The 26,107-nt window shown below is 36.8% G+C and overlaps 1 protein-coding gene across 1 annotated transcript in view; it reads right to left on the bottom strand.

The window, feature by feature from the left end:
- LOC133530231 (uncharacterized) overlaps positions 1 to 22,457 on the bottom strand; it is a 102,534-nt gene extending 80,077 nt beyond the window's left edge. The window contains exon 1 of the mRNA XM_061868099.1: positions 21,783 to 22,457. The gene's annotated coding sequence lies outside the window, so the exon portion shown is untranslated. The remainder of the gene's footprint in view (positions 1 to 21,782) is intronic.
- Between the last annotated feature and the right edge of the window lie 3,650 nt (positions 22,458 to 26,107).

Here is a 26,107-nt window from a genome sequence, read left to right as displayed (position 1 = left end):
GCCTTAATCTATTTATCGTAGAACTGGTAAAATTTTATTAACAGCCACCATTATATTAATCATATAATTATTTTCGCAGAGGCTAATATGCTCAAAACTATGCATACATACAGTCCAAAATCTTCATAATAGAAGCGGAATCAGATATTAGCGACTACCTTGATCGCTCAGATATATCTGATGGTAGCTGTAAATTGCACGTGTAACGGATTATCGATGGGTCCGAAAAGTTCTGGAGCAGCAAACAAATGTATCGGAAAACCTAACGTGATATGTATTCTAAAAAGGCGAAATAAAAATCGCTGAGAACCACGAACTGTACTATATTACATGGCAGAGATCGACTAGTATAACGGCTATTCGAGGCTCGCCCAGCAGTGAATGTCCCTTGCTTCATTTGCTGATTAAAGTACTGTAACATTCTAACTTACTGCGAAAAGATTTTGTCAAGCCTTCGAGGTTTTTTACACTACAGGGAATAAGTTGAAAACATTGAAATATCTATTTCAAAGATAAGTAAATAATAACAGTGGAGTGACAATTACTTTTAATTTAATTTAATAAAGATTAATGAAATCTCATGATACAAGTTTCTTTTTATTTTAAATCTATTTAAAAGTAATTCATCATTCATTCATCTAAGTCTCATTGGATAATTTAAAATAGTTATACGAGAGTAAACTTAAATATGAAGTAATACTCTAGGTATGTTGAATTGAAATTGTCCATTAGTTGCTAAATGGATTAATAATAATGCTTGTTGGGTAAACAAATACAATATAAATTAATAATCCATCATAATAAAAACTAACCCACATTAAAAATAAGCCATTCATTAATAATATTAATAAACATCAAATACAAGTAACTTAAAATACAACACGATACATTCGTTAAAATAATAATAAAAACAAAAAGATACAGATCAAGAAATAAATGTAAAATAAACCACCCTGAATCGTACCTGGCTCATCCCCATTATTCGAAAATGAAAAATGTAAATTATTGGTAACAATTGTTACAGGTCGGTATTACATAAACAAATAATTATTAAAATTATCAGTATATGAATCATTACTAACAATGGGAATATAATCAATATAATATAAATGTCAAGCTGTTATAAGCATTAAATTATTAAATCACAAGTGGAATGTCAAAAAACTCGCTATAATCATTTAACATCTTTCCAAGAAGCCACTTTTTAGGGTTCCGTAGTCAACTAGGAACCCTTATAGTTTCGCCATGTCCGTCTGTCTGTCTGTCTGTCTGTCTGTCTGTCTGTCTGTCCGAGGCTTTGCTCCGTGGTCGTTAGTGCTAGAAAGCTGAAATTTGGCACGGATATATAAATCAATAAAGCCGACAAAGTCGTACAATAAAATCTAAAAATTTAATTTTTTTTAGGGTACCTCCCCTACACGTAAAGTGGGGGTGAAATTTTTTTTTTCGCTTCAACCCTAGAGTGTGGGGTATCGTTGGAAAGGTCTTTCAAAATTAATAGGGGTTTTCAAGAAACATTTTTTGATAAAGTGAATATATTCGGAGATAATCGCTCCGAAAGAAAAAAAAAATGTGTCCGTCCCCTCTAACTTTTGAACCATAGGTCCAAAAAATATGAAAAAAATCGTGGAAGTAGAGCTTAAGAAAGACATTAAATGAAAACTATAGCAGACATGATCAGTTTAGCTGTTTTTGAGTTATCGCAAAAAGTTTTCCCTTCATAGTAAAAAGACTTAGGTACTTTAATTAGGTACTGATTATGCAAATTTGCCTATTTGTTTAACTCGGGTGAAAGGTACTGTTTCACCCCTCGGTTAACAATTTACTATACTTTAAGCTCCAGTTTAGCTTATTGTGACAGAAGAGTAACTACGGAACCCTACACTGAGCGTGGCCCGACATGCTCTTGGCCGGTTTTATTTAGTTTAGATCTGAATCCTTCAGTGGAAGTTGCATTTCTAATACAATCGGGTAATCGATTGTAGACTGAAGGACCGAGGCAATAGACCGAATTTGCCGACTTCGCTAAAGTGTGGCGTTCTGCTACCAGCCGGTCTCCGTACTTATTACTACGCAGTGGATATCGCGAGTTCGTACCCCTGCGCTTGAAATGGTCTCGATTGGTGTGAGTGAACACCGCTACTTGCTGTATTAGGATACAGGGTAGGGGTAGAATTTGGAACTCAAGAAATAGCTCCCGGGCTGGAGCGTCGTTTGGTTTGCCTGCCATACCGCGGAGTGCTCGCTGTTGCATTGAGAAAACGCGATACCAGTCCGCAGCTCGGGCCCAGAGCTCCACACCGTACGTCAACACGGAGTGGACCGTCGCGAAGTAGCATTCTCGCACCGCGGCCCTCCCGGCGGTGCGCGCCAGTCGGCGCAGTGCGAAACAGGCGCGGCCAAGTCGATTACACACCTCGTCTATGTGCCGCTCCCATGTAAGCGCACTGTCGAGGTGGAACCCGATTCCCGCTGCGTTTCCCCGCTGAACTGCAATGGAAACCTGCTGAACCAGATACGACCCAGAGCGAGGATCGCAGCCCGTCTCGCGCAAACGGCGCCCTAATTCTTTAATAAAAGCGCGAGCCTCTGACCCCCAAGGCCCTGCCGTCTCGATCAACACCGGCACAAAGTCGTACGAGGATTCCAGCGCGGCGTACTTCGCGTGCTTAGCCCGTGCCGCGGACTCCGCTACTGAGCCAGCACGGCTTGTGGTCTGCATAAGTGCTAACACAAGTTGCATCCCACAAAAGGCAGCGCCCTCTCCGCCACGGAATTAAAGTAAGTCCATCTGGCCTCTTACCGTCCGTGCGGCTCAACCCCGGCGGCTCCAAAACGCACGGCACGTTAGCCGACACTAAGGCCCGCCGCACGATCTCATTAATTGAGTGGTGCCTCGGGAACCGCCCAGCACACCTCTGGCAACTCAGACCGTGATGCTCTAGGCATACAACGTAACAAATTAAGCGTTCAGTATTTTCATCATGGTGGATAATTAATGAACCAAAACATGCACCTGGATAACTAATTAAAATCCTGTGAGTGCTGAAATCTACTGCAATCAAGCTGAGTGTTGAATATCAATTTAATTTTTCATTTCAGTAATTACATAATTAGAGACTTGTCACTTGCAACAATCGTGACATCAAGTACTTGATTAGAGTTCTGTTTCACTAATGGGGCCCACTGATTACCAGTTCGCTGCCTGTCAGTTATTCGCAATTGTCAGATTTTTCGAATAACTGACAGGCCGATATCGTCCGGCTAACTGGTAATTCCTCTCTCTCCTCTTAAGAATAACAACTGTGATATTCGAAAACTCATTCAGAAAATTCCGATTCCAAATTGGATTCCCAATTAAGTTAATTTTACGGCTTAATAATAATAATTCAGCCTATCTACGTCCCACTGCTAGGCACAGGCCTCCTCTCATGCGATAGAGGGCTCGGGCTATAGTCCCCACGCTAGCCCAATGCGGATTGGGAACTTCACATACACCTTTGAATTTCTTCGCAGATGTATGCAGGTTTCCTCACGATGTTTTCCTTCACCGAAAAGCTAGTGGTAAATATCAAATGATATTTCGTACATAAGTTCCGAAAACTCATTGGTACGAGCCAGGATTTGAACCCGCGACCTCCGGATTGAAAGTCGGACGTCATATCCACTCGGCCACCACCGCCACAAAAGCACATTTTTAGTCACTCGTGTGACATGTTCCTGAGAGCCTAAGTCTCTATTTTCAAACACTATCAGTGCATGAGTAGCGTTCACGATAGCTACGCGCCGCGTACTGTCGCTCGTCGCGCAGATCATATGATTGACGACAATGACCCACGACAGTTTTAAATTCATTAAAATCCCTATATCAAATACGGTTTTTAAATGTAATGGTGTAAAACTGTTACGTGTTTACTGAATGTTTATAAAATGCATATATAATTATGTTAGTCTGTAAGATATTTGTAATATGCCTTGCCTGAATTTTAAATAAATAAAAGATTCATTGCACACTGACATGGTACTCAGTGAACATTTTAATTGAAATACTTATTTATTTTATTTTATTGGTATTCAGGACAACAGCCGTAGATATACAATTTACATAGGTATTTTTACATAGTATTAGGCCAATAACAGTTATCCGTTGGGTGCAAAATAATATACAAATATAATTAGTTAAACAAAGTAATCATCAAAGTGAAACTGTGCAAGCCCACAGTAACAGTAACAGTAGGTGATAATCAACATGAAAATTAAATAAATAATAATAAATAAATAAATATAATAGGACATTTATTACACAAATTGACTAAGTCCCACAGTAAGCTCAATAAGGCTTGTGTTGAGGGTACTTAGACAACGATATATATAATATATAAATATTTATAAATACTTAAATACATAGAAAACACCCATAACTCAGGAACAAATATTCATGCTCATCACACGAATAAATGCCCTTACCAGGATTTGAACCCGGGACCATCAGCTTCGTAGGCAGGGTCACTACCCACTAGGCCAAACCGGTCGTTAGAAGTTAAAGGTAGGTACACATGCTTGCATAAAGTTGATATAATACAAAGGTTAAAGGTTCTTGCATGTTACTACAATGAAGAATTAAAAGTAAAAGATAATAGTCTAGCGCAGAGCACTCGTTTCAGGACTAATTTACCTATTATTATTATTATTTCTTAAGCAGTACGTATCGCATCACAATACAAAACTGTACACGATAAATAATTATTAAAGTTTTATATTTCTATCATTTAGGTCTCATTTTTCAAACATCAGATAAAATTCCCAGTCAGGTGAAGATGATACGCTCCCTTTCTTTCACAAGTAAGAAGAAAAAGAGAGTGCTATGTCAGATAATTTTATCTGACGTTTGAAAAATCAGACCTTAGTCAAATATCAGTTTGTTTCAATTACCCAATATCAATAACTAGGTAGCGACCCGCCCCGGCTTCCGCACGGGTGTATCAAATTATACATTTCAACCTTGCTCAAGAATCACTTTATCAATAGGTGAAAATCGCTTGAAGTTCCGTTCAATAGTCTTTGAGTTTATCGCGAACATACACACAGATAGACGCGGCGGGGGACTTTGTTTAATAAGGTGTAGTGATTATTGAATGTTAAAAAGGGCTTACCTTGCCGAGCTATATTAAACACCTGTAATATCATTTAAAAAAAAAAACAGACAATCCATATCTTTTGTCACGAGAAATCACATAGGTACTACCCATCGTAAAGTAGTTTTCATTACTCGAAGTGATTTTGGGCTCTACAAAATATTCATTTGAAAATGGACGCCTTGAATAGGGCGCGCGGTCGCCATAATTTATAACCTCTAAATTCAGCCCGGAGTTGATCCACGTAACACCTTGACGTGGATTTAGAAAAGATACCGTAAATTAATATTTACGGCCTTTTTTACTAACTTTTTATTTTGCGGATTTAATCATTGTTTCGTACTTTCACTAAGTTCAGCCGATATTATTTTTGGAACCCGAGCTGGTGAATAAATCAATTAATCGGACATTCCTCTTTATTAGTACCTACCTATTTAGGTACCTACATCTAGCATCAGTTTAGGAAAAGCGAAAGAGACTTGAATATTACGGAACACCTCTTTATTACTATATTATAGTTCTTATCGATAAGACCGCCTGTTGTTACCTAACTTTTACGTGTTTTTTCATTTCCTGTCTATTTTTAAATGTATGGTGCACAATATAGAATATTTACTTACTTATTTATTATAGTTGCTACAATAAATAAGAAGCAAGCTTTACTTACTAGAAATATAATGGTACAAGTAATCTCTCTATCAATAGCACACTAATCCAGACATCATCCAAACCGTATACATACGATCTTCAGCCCATTGCGTAACCTGACACAAAGTAACCACAAGGCACAGCGACCCGACTTTATACCTCTAATAAAGGGGTCCCGGCTTACCTCCCGCCATCGACATTACCTTCAGTAGCGGATTAACTGCCCAATGAGCTTGAATAGCCCTTGCGAAGCTTAAATTATGCACTTGGACGACAAGTATTTACAGGTTGGGACGGTTCTACCGCCATTGTGGATAATTATCACTAATTGCTATATTTTGAGACAATTGCGTAACCTACCTAGTATATGGTTACTCACAGCTACGTACTCAAGACAATTCCATGTGTAAAATGACAAGATGCTTCTACAACATTGACGTGACGTTCGTGATGTCTGCCGATGCTGAAGAAACTTGGAGAAAAGTCGTTTGAACAGTTCGTTTTACTTAGTCGGATATTTTTTGTCCGAGAGCGTTTTCGATCCAAAGAATAACTAACCAAATAAAATGTACGAGTAGGTACTTGATATACATTCAAACGAAAACAGAACTTCCATTAAATAGCGGCCATTGCTCTTGGTGGTATTATCTAGAATTATTTGAATAAGTTATTGAAGTACAAACTTTTATAATTTGTGTTTCTAAATATCTTTCATAACATATTCTAAATAAAGATCCTGTTTCGTTACCTAAAGTTTTTGACATTTGATATCAAAGGATTGTTGCTCATTTCATGATAATTTAGAGTCAGACCAAGTTGGCAGCGATTTTGACAGCCTAGACAGGGCAAGTTTATCTTAAACGTCAAATTGCGATGAAATTATGACGTTTACTTAACACTTGCGCAGGCTACTATCAAAATCGATGCCAACTTATCTTGGTCTGACTTTACTAATTAACAGTAACAGAAGCATAGTAGTGTGACTCCAGGTAGCGTTGCGGCTAATAGTTTAACTAGTCATTTTCCAGTAAATGAAAACAAGCAAAACTTATGAAATAATCTTTAATAGAAAAAAAATGCGTGAGTGTCGTCAAACACTAGGTTGGAATGACGTTAAGAAAGGACCGTGACTCATCCTCATCCTCATGATCCTCATTCTCATTCTCAATCGTTGGAACAAAGTTCAGTACCCCTAGTGTAAATATTTTCGATAGCGAAACGTGACGTACGCGTTTGCGTTAAGTCTCATTTTGTATGGGTTTTTGAACAGCGCGCCAAGCGGGACGTTTTGGAAAGTCAAAAATCTCATACAAAATGACACTTAACGCAAACGCGTACGTCACGTTTCGCTGTCGAAAATATTTACACTAGGGGTACAGAAAGGGTCGTATGGTCGTGACGGGGTTTCGTGACGGAAAAATCTTACACTTTTTTTACCTAGCCCCCATCCGCGAAGTCTGTACCGTCCAATATGGAGCTTCCTTATAAAAATTTTAGGATCCCATCATCAGAACTGGATTTTGATAGAAATGGGACCAATCTGTAAGTACATATTTAACCACCTGAGCTAGAAGTTCACCAGAAGCATGCGAATTTTTCCTTTCCCTTTGTTTAAACGCCTTGTGTTTTTCTTTTTTTTCTTCATTTAAACATAGAAGATGACATGAAGCAAACATACCAACACACTTACAAACCTACCGTAAATACAAACAGCCTGCTAAAATCATAACCAAAAGTTTAAAAAACTCACTGTCGATTTGGTTTATAGTGTTTATGACACTGGCAGCCGTTACGTACTCTTGAATATTTTAAACCAAACGAAAAAAAAGTTTATCAAATACGAGCTACATAAATAAACACGGATATGTTTGAAAATAAAATGAATATTCAGTATGTCAGCGGGATATTTGATTTAATTTACATTTGAATATTTTACTTTCCATTCACAACATTCAATAGAATCGCGTTTCTATTTTGACTGACTTCTTGTATCTCTAAATGAATATCGTAGTTTCGCATTATTTTCTTTAAAAGGGAGTTTTAATTGTAATTTGCCGTCAATTGAAAAGATTATAAAATACCTATAAATGGAAAATCCGTCAAAACTCGTTCATAATAGGTAAGTACGTCAGTTAAGCCGCTTAATCTGTCAGAGAAAGTTTTTCAATGCTCGTTGTGAGCTGCAGGGATCAAACACAAAGTCGACTAATCCCTGTTTGACTTTGGAAGTTACAGCACTCATTCAAATATCGTACTCGCAGGTTTGAAAGTGCAAGTTTCGCAAATTTCTTACAACGCACTTGCACATGTTGTCCAACTACGCGGCTTTGGTGAGGAATTGGTAAAGGTTTTAGATTCTGGTCGGAATGATATGACATTTTAATTTGAGAATAGTATAGTCATTTATTCAGACATGCAGATATAGCAAATACAGGGCAAAGATAAACAAAACAGTAGAAACAGTGATGTGAAGCCGAAATGGTCTGGTTTTACGTGGAGCCAGCGGGGTGTGCGGGTCAGCACAATGTGTAGCAGCATAAATTAAAAACTGAATAAATATATACATTTACAATCATTCAAATTATACAAATAAACTACAATTAACTAAATTAAAACTACTATAAAACTAAAAATTATAAACATTAAATTTATATATTTATTCATAACTTAACTGGTGAGTAACTATTTTTGAATCCTAAAAGATTTCGTAAGTATTTTAATTCGTCATTACGTACAGACCTTTTCCGATTATTCTGACTACCTACTAAAAGTCTTCGTTTATATAAATACCAATTGTATTTCAGTATTGAACCGAATCGTTACTGCGAGTACTCTAGAACGCAAGTCTTTACAGACAATTGTCTGAACTTGCAACGGACAAAATATGGAATTATCATGAACTCAAGGACCACGTTTCAGAGTAATGCTGGAGGAAAATAATTATATAACCAGATTGCGTACGTACTTAAGTATTCCAAAGCATATTCATCCAACGATTATAACGAGCTTTACGAAATGTCAAGCAGTTTTTCTTCAGACATGAAAAAAATATTGGCCGCCCAAGCTAAATATATGTGTATAGACTGCTTTCACTTTAAGAGGAGATGGGGAGAAGAAAAATTATGAAATTTTTAAATAATATTAACATAACTATAAATTTTACAGGAAAAATATAATCCTAACCTCACAATTGACTTTTTTTTAAATATAATTACCTTTCATATATTATAGTTTGATATATCGTTATTTTGAATAACGTAATAAATGGCATACTACCGTACTGCCTAATTAACGACATACATAATGTTATTATTATTATAATGGTCATAGGGTATATTTACACTTCGTTTAATATACATTGCCATAATGATTACATACTCTAAACCATATAATTTGTTCTAACAAGTGATATCACATAATTGTTTGTGTGACATATCTAATTAGTTGCATGACATAAATGGGTTAGGTTAGGTCGGAACTGCGAATAACTGGGTCAAAATACTTTTAGTTGTCTTTTTTTTGTTCCCAAAAAAATGAGACGGAGAGGAGCTTTTTGTATGAGACGAAATTTAGTTTTTAATTTTTCTCACGGCCCCCGCAGAATTAAAAATCTTGAAAATTTGGTTAGGTTGGGTTAAGTGGGATGATAATCTGTACTTAATTATATGGCCTGCGTACTACTTGTTATAAAAAAAAAATGTTAAACTTTACAATATCAATAAATTAAATATGACCTAAAATGTTATACAATATATGTATTTATACTTGCTAAAATTGTATATAGTATTACGTTTGTATAAAGTAATATAATTTAACAAAAGTCATTAAAAACATGTCTATATACTACTTAATAATTATATTACAATAGGCATTATGTCTATGATAGTTTAGATGAAATCACAATATAACAAAAGAAACGTATAATAAAAAATACATTATAACATATAATACTATATAAAATAGCATTATAACAAATGTATGATAGTTTTTTTAATAATTATATTAAGCATTACACCCGGATAAGGGACGCTGCGCTTTGTACGTCTTTTTACTCAGAAGAGGAGACATTTTGCAATAACTTAAAAATGGCTGAACCGACGATCATGTTCGCTATAGTTTTCATTGAAAGTATTTATTAAGTTTTTGTTTTTCAAAGTTTTGGGACCCATGGATTCGTAGAATTTTTTTTTTTATGTATGCATCCATGCCAAATTGCAGGTTTCTAGCACTAACGACCACGGAGCCAATCCGTGAATAGTCAGACAGACATGACGAAACCATAAGGATTCCTAGTTGACTACGGAACCCTAAAATAAAGAATAATCCCTTATTAAAAAACTTATCACGCATTAATTAATATTCTTTTCTCTGTACGTATTTTGTACATATTTTTAGTAAAAATACTACATAATTTTAATTAGAAGCGTAAAAAATTATGTTGTTTGTAATTCAATTAACAGTAAAAAAATATTTCTCTAGGTATCATGAATGTACGACATTGACTCTTCAGTTGTAATTAATTTACTTTACCTTACTTCGATCCCAAAACTACGACAAACCTGCCCTTAAGATGTCCTTAAATATTGAAATCGGTCATCCCGTTCAATCAAGCAAACTTGAGGCAAGTCGATCCCTAAATCTTGAACTCTGACGTCACTGCCCACACATACGACCCGTATCCTAAACCTATGGATATGAGTCCGAAAATATCGCAGGATCGATAGAGTACAATAAATTCAGGCGTCTCGTTGCGGGACAATCGTTAGTCGCGGTGGCGATTGTAATACGACCCGGGTTGCTCCTGGAATACGTCTGGGCTATCATTTTGGACCCGGGTATGTCCTTAAACTACGTCCAAAAGAGAGGTATGGGCAATGTGAATGTCATCTCGCCTTGTGTGGTAGGGCACAGCACAGCAGATGTCATTCCAGATCTAGAGCAGAGCCCAACTGGGGAAGTACCTCCACCTTACAGAAAACCGCAGCCAAATAACACTTGACCCTACTCATAGTGTTGTGTTCCTGCCGGTGAGTAAGGTTGCCAGAGCTCAACGAGGGGGGTGGGGTTAGGGTCGGCAACGCGCATGTAACTCCTCTGGAGTTGCAGGTGTACATAGGCTACGGAGACTGCTTACCATCAGGCAGGCCGTATGCTTGTTTGCCACCGACGTAGTATAAATCTTCGCGAATCGAATGTTACATGTACAGTCAACAAATTTGAATCCTAGGCCACTATAGAACCTTGTCGCTTTAACTACTAGATACTTGACACGCATCACTCATAAGCACTGTCGTAGAAGTCATTATGGCATGGTTCTATAGTGGCCTAGGAATCAAATTGGTTGACTGTACATATGGTTGTATGTGTTCCATCCTATCATTAACACAGATCTGCTGATGCACCATTTGATTCGTTATTCGTTTATTGTATGAATATGAAATCGGGTTACATTTTAAAACTATTTATAATTGCAGATTTGTCAAATCAACACATAGAATGATTAAGACACATTTAAGATCTCGGAAAAATCGATGTAGATCGAAAGCAAAACAACATAATATCAAACTTGACGTTTATTTCGATTCCGCTGTGATCCCAGTAAGAACTACGACATTTCTAATTTGCCCGAATCGAGCTGCTTCTGTCAATTAATTATACGACAAACAAACGATATATAAATCAGAACTTATCTAATCTAGAACTGATCGTTATCGTATCTCATTCTTCGAAACCGTCAGTTAATTGAATAAACACTTGCTATACCTTCTCAAACTTACAATGGAATGCCTCCTCTGGGTGACCCTCTCAAATAATTTTCATTGTCATGAGTTGAACACAGTACATGTCAACACATTTTAAACACGTTGTTGTCAAGTGATTAAGCCAGTAACATTGCAACTCATGAAAGTCAGACGTGGATTAACGAATTAAGTTTTACACTTAAAGTGTTTAAATTTCAGACAGACAAAACGTTGCCTCTTACAAAACGCTTGTATATTTAAGTATTTTACTTTATAACAAGATGTTGTTTGATGACTGTTGTTTGTCTCCACAAGTTACTTGTTCTTAAAAATGTCATCTGTTTTATTTATTTTGGGTACTGCAGAGCAATTAGCATTTTACATCTAGATTAGACGAATTTATTTGATTGCTTAAAATAAGATAAATAAATACTATGCGACTTCTTACACAGATCAAACTAGCCCCAAACCAGGCAAAGCTTGTACTTTTGGTACTAGGCGAAGACATATACGTATATAGATAAATATATACCTATAATATACATAGAAAACACCCATTACTCGGGAACAAATATCTGTGTTCATCACACAAATAAATGTCCCTACCGGGATTCGAACCCAGGAACTTCGACTTCATAGGCAGGGTCACTACCGGACCGGCCGGACAGATTGGTGGTCATTAGTCATTAAAATGTCATCATTATCATCATAAAATCGAAAATAATTTAAACTTTTCGCAATCCTAGGATGCGGTCTTTATAACTATACACAAATAAAATTATTATTTCAGTTCCTTTCTTATCTTAAAACTTTCTTATCTACAGGCAAGCAGTATGCTTGTTTGCCGCCGACGTAGTATAAAAAATCTTTGACGAAGAAAGAAAAGAGTAATAATGCATATTTGATATTCACTCACTCACAAAATACAAAACCCAGCAACGATGGGGTATATAAAACATACTGAAATAATTAATTCTCGGCATATATGGAAGGGAAAATCCTCTTACATTGTTATGGCAAATTCCATACACGTGGCGTGCTACAAAGGTGCACCGGTTACGGCTTCTGAACGAGTGGGAGCTCGGAGCAACAAGGCGCTGAGAGAGCCACGCGAGTTATTCTGACCGGACATTCATTGCCAATATAACACCAATCAATGTGAGCATCAGTGCGTCGTGATCGCACATGCGCGCATTTTCTAAAGCGAAAGATCATATCAATATAATTTATAGGATACGTATTTTAAATGCACAGTTGAAAATGAGGAATCAAAGCGTGTGTTGGACAAAAATAAAGGTTTTAACAGTAACGAGTAATTGCGTAGGACGCTGCTGAGTTTAACCTTTCGTTTAATGATTGACGCCGTAAAATATCAATATTGGCAGTATGAGTAAAAATATCATCATTTATTAACCCATTATCGCTCCAGTAAACTTTACGCGGCCGACCAAAAGGACACAATCTGACAATAACGTTCAATCGAATATGGACTTAAGAGTAATTTCATTAGGGTATATTTTAATCGGACATGGAACACTACATTGTATAGAAGGTAGTAAAGCATAAAGTGTCTCTCTGCGGGAGGTAACGTATGAAATGGGCCAATTATAAGCTAGTTTGATCCTGTGGCGAGCAACTTTATGACTGACGTCAATGTGTTCTTGATGAGGCGCCATATAAAAGAGTGAAGGGACATATCCGTTCATTCAAATGAGCTATAATCATGTAGGTAGCTCCAGATTCCTAGGTGTTTATAAATACCTACTAGGTATTTCAATTAATATAGATTTTTGAATAGGTACCTTACTGATCCTGAGACAAGAGCCTGTCAGTAGTATTGTTCTATTAGTACGAAATGATGATAAAACATTATTTCTAGCATAATGACATTATCTGTTAACTATTAAGTATTTCGACAGTCTTTCTTCCTAGCGTTGTCCCGGCATATTGCCACGGCTCAAGAGAGCCTGGGGTCCGCTTTGACAACTAATCCCAAGATTTGGCGTAGGCACTAGTTTTTACGAAAGCGACTACCATCTGACCTTCCAACCCAGAGGGTACTAGGCCTTGTTGGGATTAGTCAGGTTTCCTCACGATGTTTTCCTTCACCGAAAAGCGACTGGTAAATATCAAATAACATTTCGTACATAAGTTCCGAAAAACTCATTGGTACGAGCCGGGGTTTGAACCCGCGACCTCCGGATTGCAAGTCGCACGCTCTTACCGCTAGGCCACCAGCGCTTAAGTATTTCGACAGTAAAAAATTATCAGTAAACATGGAATCGGTGCAGAAATGGCAATGGGTGGTATGTTATTGTATCAGTAAATTGTCATAGTTTTTTTTTCCTTGCTTCTTTAAATAGAGCTACGTATAACTTCAATTAACCCGCAGCCTAAAATAAAGCTATTCTAAACAAACGCGCGATTCAGTAGTTATTTAACCACTTTCTTTCCTAAAAAAGCGTATGTTCTTGCATATCTTATTACATATACGACATTTCTCTCGTTCGCATACGAGGCATTCGAACACATTTGTCGGTATCGTGTAAACAAATACACCAACTAAACTTACAGACACGTAAAATTTTATACCATTTAGATTAAAGTTCGATTCCGAATGATTCAAGTGCAATAGTCAACTGGAAAATCCGTTACTCCGAAATTACATTCTCCATCTTTCCCAAGCTCGTATCTCACAATTGGTACAAACTAGAAAAGGTTTTAAGTTGTAGACTTTAAAGTTGATTTTCCAAAGAGATGTATATTTAGATTGAGGGTTAATAAAGTTAGAATGCGTTTAAATTGTTCATTCAGATGACTATTAATATCATCGGACTATATTTAAAGTTATTGCCTCCGGTTTATTGTTCGACGCTATTTACTCTGCCTGTAGGGCTAAGATGGTCGGCTCTTTATCATTTGTCACCATGCCTGTCACGTTCTAACAAGTATGTAAGTGCGAAAGTGACGGGCATAGCGACAAGCGATAAAAATGGAACCATGCTGCCACCGCAGGACCCAACGATGAGTACACAGATTCGCAGGATTATGTTGATTTCATTATATGATACGTCATAATGGACGTCACGAATAATCTCAAAGCTATATACGTAAGCAAACATAACTAATAATATCCATTATAGGAAAACGTTGTTTAACCAGTTTAACGTGAGAGGCAATCTCTTTTCTGTACTTTGATAGAAAGGAATAGGTACCCGCAGTAATGAATATAGTTGAAACACATACTCTCTGACATAGGTAAAAGCTTACCCCAAGAATATCCTCAACTACCGGCAGTGTATTGCCCTTATTTCTCAATCTCTCTCAACTAACCTTAAAATTTTCTGTCATTTCAGCCAGCGAGTACCAAGGATCGTACTAATACAACGCAACTACGCAATTATCGCAAGCTCGCGCGAATTTTACTTTTGCGAACGTGCGATCAAACATATTGAACTCTAATAGGTGTCCTAATTGACAATCGCGCGACCCGCACGAGTAAAATTCGCGCGAACTTGCGAGAATCGCGTAGTCTCGTTATATTAAGACCACCCCTACGATGATCGCGCTGTCATCGACTGTTATCGTCAATCGATGAGGAGGCCACGGCCGCTTTGGGTCCTCTAGGGATTCATTTTATTTTATAGGACTCCAATTCCATTGTTGTTCATTTAACTTTGAGCCTGTTCCTGCTATGTTAAAACAAAATTACGTTGATATAGATATTGATGATTGTGGATGGATACAGCAACAAAATTCCACACGGCACCTGCCCGTGGTTTGGAATTGGAATAATTTTAATACTAAAGGACGTCGGTACCTAAAGGTTTAATTTTCCCCGAAAGCGGACCACGGTGAATTTCATGCAAATTCTCCGCCCGCATACTTTTTGCATCGTTACGGTTAAATAGTTTTAATGAAACAATGTGATACACACTTTGCGAAAGGAATAACTTTACATAAATCATGACATATTTATGCTTGTGTTATAATTTCCATTAAAAAAAGAAATTTTAAAACTTTATGATATTTTTATCATGCCCAAACGCGCCTGGCGTGAATGTTAAATTTCTCACGCAAGGAGTTTTAAAGGGTAATAGACATTAGATGCGTATGCAGCACGGCCTTCCATCACGTCTCATGGGTTGTAATATCTGGATTTATATGTTAGATGACACATCACTTGCGTTACGTGCTCCAATCGTGTAAGGTACATTACGTAAGCGCTCTAACCTAAGTCAGTATTAATCATACCTCATCTTAATTTCTCAAATTATTATAAATCCGATGAAAACCCGATTTACAGGGTAGTAATCGACAGTAATATTATCCACGCAGGCGCACCCCCCTTAATTAACCTTTTCAACGCTTTTCCACACGTGTCAAGAAATGCCATGGACGCCAAAAAGTTAACTGGTGAAGAGCGAATATGAAGCTTAACTGACAGTAGGAAAGTCGCTTTGACAACGTCCGCCATTTAATGGTCATTGGCGTCGCGGGCACGACAGACGATGACCGTTTTAGTGGTCTTCGGCGTTGAAAAGGTTAACATTGATTATACAGTAGGTATTGTCATTTCGCGACCAAAATTAAATTGACGGATTTTCCGATTAGATAAATTGCTTCGCGAAGCATAATTTCATTTAAAGTGGAATTCGAATACTCATACAATTGTCAACTGTATTTTTGTACGATTAAATCCAAGATGAAACGTTTTTCCTGACAATATAAATTTAATATGTTTCGAACGCGAAATGTAATTAAAACAAAATGTTTGTATCAAGCGTATGCAATGTAGCTTTCTATATTTCATTATTTCGAGCTGGAATGACTACTCTTTTTACAAGCTTTTATTTAACTTGCCCTGTCAGTATGTATGTATGGTTGGAAGCTAAATTTGACTCACTTCCCGGTTTCCGATTGAGCTAAAATTTTGCATAAGTATATATGTAATTTATGTAAGTCGGGTGACAATGCGATTTTATGGTACTATTGAGCTGATCTGGTGATGGAGGCAGGAGTTGGCCATAGGAACTATTTGATAAAACAACGCAACCTAATTATGTTTGGGATTTTTAGAAAAATCTCGATGAGTATTAGTTGCCTGTAGAAAGAAGAGTGTACAGTCAGCGATAAAAGCTTGTACCAGACATGACATTTTTACCCAAAACTTATCATCGTTATAGTTGATACAGTTAATATAGATCCTAAACAACAAATCATTAATAAAACACACTTTAATAAAAAACAATGAAATCACAGCAATTCGAAAGCTTTTTTATAAATTCATGTACATAATATCAACCTCAATAAGCATACCTACTCGTATTCATCAAAGCAATGGAAGATAACGGCATTATCTTATCGAGCGCTGACAGCCTCATATCACCTGCGCGATTCACCCGCCTGTGTCGCCATAATGAGGTGTCAAAGGTAACAAATATTATGGGGAAAAGCCTTACGAAATCATTTGATGCTCGGTGACAACATCGTTACTTTCGGCTTATATCGGGAATGTCTGTTCTGTTTGCTTTTATTTATGACACTCGCGCTCGCTATACTTGTCAGAAAATTATAGGAATCTTATACATCATACTACGCATTGAATGACATTCGAAACGTAATGATCTCATCGGAAGATCAGCGCTGGAAGTCATCAGCATCATGCTGAGATGAGACCATTTCGTGGCACTTTCTCCGTATGGTTTTTTGTTTAGTACCTATAATTTGCTCTTCTGTGTTTGCGCTTACGAATAAATTATTTCCATTCTATTCTATTCTTTCTATTATATTAATACTAGAATGGGGAGGGTGATTACTAATTGCTTCGAAGGAAGTCGGTCATATAATTGTGATCGAACTTCACTTACAGGTAAGTTCGTTTAATCACTAATTCATATGTAAGTATCACGAAAGAATACATGCGTACGATCCTTACTAATAGCAACTCTGTCTGTTACTTTTTCACGCTTAAAGCGCTGAACCGATTTAGATGAAATTTGTTATGTAGATAGTTGTTATCAATCATCATCGTCTTTTCACGCAGAATAAGAAATTTACGAGTACGAGTATAATCATATCGTGTCATGCCTGCATTACTCTCCGGGACCGCCAACGTGGTGGAGTATCTCCGTCGGGAGACTGGCGTCACGCTGAGGGTGCACTAGCTGCGGTCCCGCCACTGCGTGCATTTCAGGTCGTTTGTGGCATGTGCAGCCGCTGCAGGACACCATCATCGCAAGCACAGAGTTTTGGCAAGAGGGTGCCGCGTTTCGGCGGTTCCGGGACATGCCGAATCCTAGCGCGAATCAGACGACGCAACTGAATGTTTTAGTATAGAATTCGAAACCGACAAAACCTCAAAGGCTGAAGAACATCTTAATGAAATCTTGCAATATGTTAAATAAGCCCAGTATTGCTAAGAGTCCAATCCTATCGACCCATTACGTGCTCTGAATTTTAATTTTAAGATCAAACGAAAATTTAAGCACCTTTTTTAATCGGACGGGGTACGTCTCAGCTAAAAGACCGAGTCTTTTTAGTATCTAGTCTCACGTAGTATACGTTTTACGTAACAGAGATGATGATACCTACATGTAATAAATAGAAAATGAACACTACATCACAATAAGATGGACACAAAATATGCGGATTATTACAATAAAATGTACCAAACATTACAATTTTGTTTTATCCCACAAAATGATAAAATATTGTACCATTTCGATTCCTTACACAAATGCAATACTTGATCGTGACGTCACGATAAACTGATCACTTATCAACTGATACTGTTAATAAAAACTTGTCATCTAGCCACTAACGCTAACAGGGAAAGTTTAATGTTTATTAAACTTTAATGTTTATTAAAGTTTAATGTTTATTAAACTTTAATGTTTAGTAAAGTTTAATGTTTATTAAACGTTAATGTTTATTAAAGTTTAATGTTTATTAAACTTTCCCTGTTAGTGTGTATTTAAATTTAAGTCAAATCTTGGAAGCTAAATAACAACCAATTCCTGACCTTCGTTGGAGCTCAAACTTATTTTAATTAAAAGGCCGGTGCAATAAGTACCATGACGATAACCAACTGATGTGATGATGAAGAGGGATGGTAATTATTTAACTCTGTGATAATGTTATTGGAAACGTAATGCATAGTATGATGCATTGATAACCCAATACAAAGGGTTGTACAGTCAGCATCAAAAGTAGCGGATCAAATAACGCTTCATAAGTATCTACCATTCTGTAACAGCTTGACAAAAAGTAATGTCTCTAATATAGAACAACTAAGACTGTAAAAGATATGATTTTGAACGCGCATTTTAGAAATTAATCTATATTTGGAAAAGTTATACGGAATATCAGATACTTTTGGTGCGTTGTTTCATCCGCTACTTTTGATGCTGACTGTACCCACCCCGATCTTTTAAATCGTAAAGTATTGTAAATATTAATAAAACGTTTATATTAAAAATTCATATGTTTTAACAAAAAACATATGAATTTTCATTTTTTTTTTGAATTTCGAGCGCTCGAATTCGTCACTCGAAAATCTGTGGAAAACGGCGAATTTATATTTTAGAAATACGAGCAACAGAAATTGGGAATCTAGTGGTATTGACCACTTGTTTTCAATTATATCAGTAGACTTTATAAATTGAAGGGAATTACACGAAATCGAGCACTCGAAATTCAAAAATCGGCCCCCTGGTCGTATTTACCTAACAAAGAATAAAGAGTCTGCATACATCGCGCTGTGTCTGCGTATCGGCGCGCTACGCGCTACGTATCTACTGTCAAGAGGGTGTTATTTGATTTGTTATCAGCTGTGAGGTGAAATATAGCCTTATAATGTGTAAATCCAATACGGGCAATAAATTAAACCAGACATAGATTTTATCCGTCTAATCATTAATTAAGAAGTTTCTTGAAGTTACAGTTAATTATGACCCCGTAATTATTACTTTTTTAAATTTACCGAGTGTACTGCAAACATTAAGAAACATAAGATGACATTTTTAATAGTAACTGCCAACAATCGTTGACAGTTACTTTAAAAAGCTCGTATCCCGCAGCTCGTGTGTTGTATTACATGGCGGATCGAATTATTTTGTATGGTTAAAATTTCCATTGTATTTCTAAGCAAAATCTATTTCAATATACTTATGCTAACCACTGTTTAAATATTCGCTCGTATTGAATTTACACACTGTATATTGCCTTTATTACATACTTAAGGAAGTAAAGTAAGAAATGTCTCTCTCGGCTTCGCCTCGGCCGACAACTTCATGTGATGTGACAATTACATGCTTTCTTATTTACTGTATTTATTTTAATATATTATAGGACATTATTACACAAATTGACTAAGTCCCACAGTAAGCTCAATAAGGCTTGTGTTGAGGGTACTTAGGCAACGATATATATAATATATAAATATTTATAAATACTTAAATACATAGAAAACTCCCATGACTCAGGAACAAATATCCATCCTTGTCACACGAATAAATGCCCTTACCAGGATTTGAACCCGGGACCATCAGCTTCATAGGCAGGGTCACTACCCACTAGGCCAGACCGGTCGTCAAAATAAATATTATTTAAATTGTTCAACAGAGCCAGAAAGTGGCAACTTTGGTTAGCGCGGCTGGCCCAAAGTTGATAATTTCCGCACATATGGTGCTATTTTACCACCCTAGTGCGTGCACTAAACGTGGCTATGTCGAAAATTTAAAGGGCCATATGTACTGTAAAACGTTGTTCAATACTTGTGATAGTAGGTAATTCGCAACTCGTGTCGATTCAAAATACTTGTTCCGAATATCCTACTTTTCGTATTATTTTATCGCACGTAGTCGTAAAATGTGTTATTACTATTACACGTAATAAAATATCCTAAATATAAAAATCCCAAACTACCTAGGGTAGTAATTTACATAGGAAATTAGACGGAATTTACTTTGTTTCCCTTTTTTTCCTCACAAGTGTGATGCAAAACATAGTGTGTACCACGGGCGGTACAGGAATTATGGACTCGTGTTAGGCTCTCGCCTTCGGCTTCGGGCTTCAATTCACACTCGTTCATAAATTCTTGTTTGCCCTTAATATACAATGTACAATCAGCAATACTACTAGACCTTTGCATAGAAATTTCTATGCATTCGGGGTTTGTAAAACGTGTAGGTACTTGAAAATTAAACGGATTAATTAAGCTGAAGCTAAAAATATTAAGTAGAATTTTTGTAACTCAATTATTCGCAGTAGAGTAGTTTTTAATATTTGGCATTTAGAAATGCAAGCAATGCATTTATAGGTTAAAGTAGAGTATTTTGAAATTTATGCGCTTTAAAAAAGCCCATTTACATTGAATAGCTTGTGTGCTCGGTTGCTAGAAATTTAATATTGCAGTTAGATTAAAATGTATCCTTTAAAAGTGAACACTTTCAACTCTCAACGCAACTTCACGACTTTCTGGAGATCGCGGGCTCAAACACTGGCTCACATCAATTAATCTTATGTACGCTTTTCAGTGAAGGAAAACATCGCGAGGAAACCGGACTAATCCCAAATATCCCAATATAGTCTAGTTATTCTGGGTTGGAAGGTCAGATGGCAGTCGCTTTTGTAAAAACTAGTTCCTACGCCAATTCTTGAGATTAGTTGCCAAGCGGACGCCAGGCTCTAATAAGCCGGGATAACGCGAGGATGATGATAAAATACACGATATGCTAGTGAAATAAAATAATATACATATAATATTAATAAAATAAATAAATATATATTATAGAACATTATTACACAAATTGACTAAGTCCCACAGTAAGCTCAATATGGCTTGTGTTGAGGGTACTTAGACAATGATATATATAATATATAAATACTTAAATCATAGAAAACACCCATGACTCAGGAACAAATATCCGTGCTCATCACACGAAATAAATGCCCTTACCAGGATTTTAACCCGGGACCATCGGCTTCGTAGGCAGTGTCACATGTAAACAAATTACATCCCCAATATTTAAAATCATCGGAACAAAACTAAGATAAAATCAACGTCGAAGTGTTAAAAATCGATATTATCTTAACAGAAGATATTTTTATCAATAAGTACTGAAGAAATTATCAAGATTACCGTCGTTATCATTGAGGATTATATTGGAAATCTCAAGATTGACCCGTCTTAAGCGACGGAACAGCAACAGGTTACAGTCCACGCGTTCGGCAATATTGAATTAAAGCATCTTACCGAGGTTATAAATCCAAGCTTTTCACGTCACTAGAGGAGTCGCGAACCGATTTAGTTCGGTATAGGGGGTTTACAAGGGTGACACTTGTTGGAGCGAGCGCGACACGTCCGTACTGGGCGGCGCTCGGGGGGAGACTGCCACCGGGGACGGTTTACGGGAATTATGAGGATCCTTGGACATTATTCTGATGCTTAGCGAGCATATCGTCTCGTATGAGCCAATATAACCTACAACAAAAGTAACATTAGTATAATCCTTTTAGAATTAAGTTGCCTCTGTACTTATAACATTTCTTTTTTGTTGTGGAAATTTGTTTATGTAAAATAAAGTGAGTTACATACATACATAAGTTGTTAAATTTAAATGGTGCAGTGGGGGGAAATTATACAGTAACCTTTCAATAGCGGATACCTGCAGTCCTGCAACCATTTTAAGGTAGTACTTAGTGGTTTTCCTACAAAAAGAGGTGCTAATATCTGGAAATCTTCAGTGTCCAACATCGGGTAGTTTATTCTGGAATAAATATATTTTGTATTAATGAAAAAGTAATTTTGCAAAAAAAGTTTCGTCTGCAGCATGGCGGCACGATTTTGTTTATTAATCTATTATTGTATACAGTTGAGAAAAACTTATAGGTACCTATTGATCGGAGATACATATTACTATAACAACAAAAAAAAAAAAAAGATTCAATTTCTCTTACTATTTTACCCGACCCGGTTGTATTTCCGAATGCATGCAAGATTATTTTAGAAAACCTGAATGAAATTTTCTTATCTCCAAACCCGGCTCAGTTCCAAAATAACATGGTATCACTTTAGTAGTTTCTTTCTATCTATAGATTTACTCCCATCACGCATTTTAACACGCTTTTATTAGGTCGACCCGTATGTAACTATGTAATGGAATCTAAGGTAATTAATTTAACCATCTTCCAAGGATCGTAGCGTCATGAAAATTGGCAGCTGTATGTAGTTCTGATGACAATACAACAACATGGTACTGTCAAACTAATCTGATGATGGAGCCGGAAGATATGAACTGGAACTTCATGATGGAACATCGTATCATTACTATGATTGGATTTGTTAGAAAAGTCTTGTAATGAACTTTGACCACGATTAGGTTTCAAGGTCTGATGATGAAGCCGGAAGATAAGCACTGGAATTCCATGATGGAATATCATATCATAAGCGTGTTTTTGTAGTATTTTTTAAACTATTAATTTATTATCAAGGATGTCGAGTCCCAGTCACAGTTGTCTGGTTTTCGTACCTCTGTATGGGGTTGTAGTGACAGTTCTTGGCGTCGCTGAGCGGACTTGTTGCCGAGAAATAAACCATGCTCCCGGCGACACTTTCTGCTTAGTGTTACTTCGTGCTTAATAATATTTAAGTCCCTATTTGATATTCCATTCGGTCCCCGTATATTAATAATTTGAATAAATTGTAAAGTTGTTTTGAATCTTTTTCTGGGGTCATGGTCAAAAGTAAAATAGGTATTTTTTTGCGTTTCGAGAGACTCAGCAACTTTCTTTCCTTCATTTATTGATTTTCATTGATAATATAAGATTGTGTTTGAAATTAAATTACAATATAATAAATAAAAGACCAATTTCATACAACAGAACTTTAGAATAAGTATGCCAAAGACTAGGACAAGTATTAAAATAATTAATAAAATATACAGACAGGACACAAGTAAAAATCTATATTTATATGAGAAGTCAAGACGGTGATGGCAAAACTCATAAATCGCAGTCTTATATTAACATTATTATAAATGCATATATTTTATTACATTCAAACGCAAATCGAACTTTTAAATCTGGTCCTGAAATTCATTAAAATTAAATGGCTTCAGTCCATTGGGATAATTTCGCCAGTGTCAAGGTATAGGAGCTTTAAATACGACTAAAATTGTACGTTTAGTACAAGACGGTGTACAGTGATTTTATTAGCTGTAGTAAAGCGATAGCTGGACTTTACAAGTAGCACGTGGACTACAGGCCGTTGACTCCAAACGGTGGTTAACCGCGTTTCAAGATTACTTGTCCATTCTCTGCACACTACCACATTAATTTACTATATAATAAGCTATCGATATTTCACTGTAAACAATATTAATGAGCAAAAAATAAGGGAATTAATCACGAGGCGTGACTATCAAGATGGCGCTCGAACCGGATGTCATCTGGTCATGAAATCGTTATGGATATGATCAGTCAGGTCACTGATCAGTCAGGTGACTGATCATATCCATAACGCTGTCAACGTTGATGTTTCTTCAATCAGAAATGTTACGGTTGACAGATCATACCCATAACAGTTTTATTACAAGATTATGAAGTTCGAATCGCCCTCTTGTTTTACAAACTTCTCAAGTTATTTCTAATTGCTACGGCGTAGCTTCCGTTTCGTAGCGGTTTGTAGTAAAGAACACTTCTTAGCTAACTAATTGAATAAGTACGTACACTTTTGGCCGTTAAATTCATATTGAAGTAATGTTAAATGCGGAAAATTTGTGAAAAAAGTACTAACAACAATAAAATCTCGATGACAGGTCAGAAAAGAGCTAAAAATCAAAAGAAATAAATCGCTCAAGAGTATATCGGGCCATGCTCAGTGTAGGGTTTCGTAGTTACCATTCTGTCAAAACAAGCCGAATGGGGGCTATTAATTAATAAGTATCATGAAGGTACATTCAAGTATAAGGGAGTACCTTCGCAGCGCATATAGACCAAGATCCCAGAGCCGCCAAACCTTACTTATTTTCTCATGACGAAAATGTATGGGATAATATAGTGTTAGTACGTACTTTTAATGTATACTTGCTATGTCGGCCCGACGGCCATTTGCCCGGTACAAGGTGCTAAAGGTTGGTAAAAATGTTGCAAACTTTTCTAAATATTCTCATGGCTAATTTTTATGTATGCTTTAGAAAAAATTGTTAAAAATTGATAATCAACATTGCCAGACCATTTCCGTCGGCGATAACTATTACCAGATGCTTTAAAACTGTTAAAAAAATATAGTCACTTTACTTATATTCTCAATCTTGATTTTTATGATACTCAGGGAACGATATGCAGACACCGCTGGCTGGATTTGGCTGGATCACGTGATGCAGGTGGATCAAGTGCGCACACCGTATGTATCCATCACGAGCAACATGAGTCCGCTCTCGTCGGGTTGCTGTGTGCGGTGGTCACGCATTTAGTCAAGAGGATGGGGAAGTTAATTTGAAAATGTTAACTTACCTTAAGTGATGAAATATTTCTCTTCTGCATTAATTTAATTCGAGTAATTTAGTATTTGGTATTTTGAAGTTAAATTGCTATTCATTTAATCGGCAAACAAACGATCACCATCAATATCTGGTTTTTTAATAATATTGCGTAGCTGCCTTCAACTGACTGTGACTCATGTAGAAAGGCAAACTGTTCTTCGTTTTCGTGTACCATGTAGCATTATCGTCACTTACTTCTTCTCGTAAAAAATACATATAAGTAAATTAGTAATTTTATTTATACGTCTGACAGTGGCATTATTCATTAACTCATTGACTTTGACTTGACTTTGACAATCAATTGATGAACGCTGCCGCGACTGCACGCCGCAAACAGCAGCAGTCGGCCGCTGCAGTAATGTCGCAGCAGTAATGTCGCAACGGTAGTACAGCTGCAGTTGGAAATGGACTGTCACAATGGGTTTCTAGTTGGTTTCTAGGTAACTATGATACTCTAAAAAGGACGGTTTCAAATAAAAAAACGTTTAGCTCCATTAGAAAGACATTACAATTTTCTTAGCGTCGTCTCGGTTTTTGCAATGACTTGTTAAGGGAGCCTGGGATTTGCTCGGAAATCTAACGGTATTTCCGAGCTAAAGGAAAAAATATGGCTCGTGAATCCGGTTTCCTCGTGATGTTTTCTATACCGAGAAACGACTGGTTAGTGGTAAATATTACTCTAATGCAACTTTGGACTGCCCTGCTGCAGGGTGGTTGAAAGAAAGCTTAACTAATTTCACTTGATCATTTATCTCTATCATATATATAGGGACCCCCACATTAAAAAAACGAAGCAAGCTGTTTAATAAACCCTTACCAAAAATTACCAAGAAGATATTCGTGTGAAAGAAGCCTTTTTTCTTCCGGATTATCAACCTCTTCTTCCTCGCGTTGTCCCGGCATTTTGCCACGGCTCATGGGAGCCTGGGGTCCGCTTGACAACTAATCCCAAGATTTGGCGTAGGCACTAGTTTTTACGAAAGCGACTGCCATCTGACCTTCCAACCCAGAGGGTAAACTAGGCCTTGTTGGGATT

Source organism: Cydia pomonella, chromosome 22 (genome assembly GCF_033807575.1).
Source record: "Cydia pomonella isolate Wapato2018A chromosome 22, ilCydPomo1, whole genome shotgun sequence".
In the NCBI taxonomy this organism is placed as follows: Eukaryota; Metazoa; Arthropoda; class Insecta; order Lepidoptera; family Tortricidae; genus Cydia; species Cydia pomonella.
The sequence above is the reverse complement of the archived record's forward strand: the minus strand, read 5'-3'. Positions and strand labels throughout refer to the sequence as shown.